We start from the raw sequence: 1,703 nt of genomic DNA, 5'->3' as shown, positions 1-1,703 counted from the left end.
GGGGGGGGGGGGGGGGTCATTCAATCGCACTTTATTTATGAATTAAACATACCAAATTGTTTAATGGGAAAAAAACTAAAATGACTGATGGTCATATGGACAAGTGGCTGCTATAAAACAAATATAAAATACATTCTGGATGCATTAAAACACTTCAAATAGGAGTGAGGGTTTTCAATTTTGTCTGCATGCTATGAACAAGAAATATTGGTCAGAAGAGCATGGAAAATGTTATATATTCTCACAATATAACATGCTTTGGAATACAACACATGCTTGTTTTTGAAGATAGGATGAAAGAATAAAAAGTTTCCAGAGTTATGGCTGCACAGAGCAGGGGCAGGGCCAAATCTTCAGCTGACCCACCCTCACTTTCCTGCTTAACTAGAACCCTAGATGCAGCTGAAAAGTGGTCTCCACAGGGGGTCTATGATTTTAAAAGAGCTAGTCTCCAGGGCTGTGAAACAAGGGAGGCTAGGACCAGCCAGCAGATAACAACACTGTCTTAAGAAAGGTGGGCTTGATCAGTGAAACATCAAGACCATTATAAAGAAGGAGAGACCATCCTTAATGCCTGCGCAGTGAAGAACTGAGCCATAACCCTCAGCTGCCTGAACAGCAACGCCATAGCTAATGCTCAATATGGTGTTTCCCAACCTTTTTCCCCCACGGCACACTTACCTAAATAAAAAGCACCATGGCACACCAGACGCAGATCAGGGGTGGGCAGTTGGGAATGGGGGGTTCACAGCCAGCTGGATGCCAATGGGGAGGCATGGTGTGTGGCCAGCCAGATGGCATTTTGAGCTGGACCCACGCTCCATGTCCGTCTGTGTCCCCAGGGCAGCACGTGGGGGGCGTGGCTCCAGCCCAAGTTCGCAGCACACCTGGACGTGCCTGATGGCACATCAGACAGCACACTGGCTTGGAAACACTGGCTTCATATGTATGCCCCCCGTTTACTTTATTTTTGTGGGGGGGAGGGTGATTTTGGGGGAAACGGTGCCTGATGTAGGCAAGAAAATAGAGCAACAGACTGCTTAAACCCAAGACTTCCAGATCTCACAGGATTTTCCTGGGTTCATTGATTCATAGATGTTAGGGTCGGAAGGGACCTCAATACATCATTGAGTCCGACCCCCTGCACAGGCAAGAAAGTGTACTAAGTTCAGATGACCCCAACCAGATGCCTATCTAACCTCCTCTTGAAGACCCCCAGGGTAGGGAGAGCACCATCTCCCTTGGGAGCCCGTTCCAGACCTTGGCCACTCTAACTGTGAAGAAGTTCCTCCTAATGTCCAGTCTAAATCAGCTGTCTGCTAGGTTATGGCCATTATATCTTGTGACCCCCAGGGGCGCCTTGGTGAGTAGAGCCTCACCAATTCCCTTCTGCGCCCCCATGATGAATTTATAGGCAGCCACAAGGTCGCCTCTCGACCTTCTCTTGCGGAGGCTGAAGAGGTCCAGGTGCCCTAGTATCTCCACGTAGCGCTTGGCCTGCAAGCCCTTAATCATACGAGTGGCCCTTCTCTGGACCCTCTCCAGGTTATCCACATTTCTCTTAAAGTGCGGCGCCCAAAACTGGATGCAGTACTCCAGCTGCAGTCTGACCAGCGCCCGATAGAGGGGAAATATCACCTCCTTGGTTCTGCTGCTGCACAATGAAGTGCCGTTAGCTTTGCTGATGACTTTGTCACACTGAC

The 1,703-nt window shown here is 49.0% G+C and overlaps 1 protein-coding gene across 1 annotated transcript in view; it reads right to left on the bottom strand.

Annotated features, from left to right (window-relative positions):
* The window catches only part of SAV1 (salvador family WW domain containing protein 1), a 38,187-nt gene that overhangs the window by 1,576 nt on the left and 34,908 nt on the right, over window positions 1-1,703 (bottom strand). The gene's annotated exons all lie outside the window — the stretch shown is intronic.

The sequence above is a fragment of the Gavialis gangeticus genome, unplaced genomic scaffold, assembly GCF_001723915.1.
Source record: "Gavialis gangeticus isolate Ggan-Ray unplaced genomic scaffold, GavGan_comp1, whole genome shotgun sequence".
NCBI classification, from domain to species: domain Eukaryota; kingdom Metazoa; phylum Chordata; order Crocodylia; family Gavialidae; genus Gavialis; species Gavialis gangeticus.
This window is presented reverse-complemented; position numbering and strand designations above follow the sequence as displayed.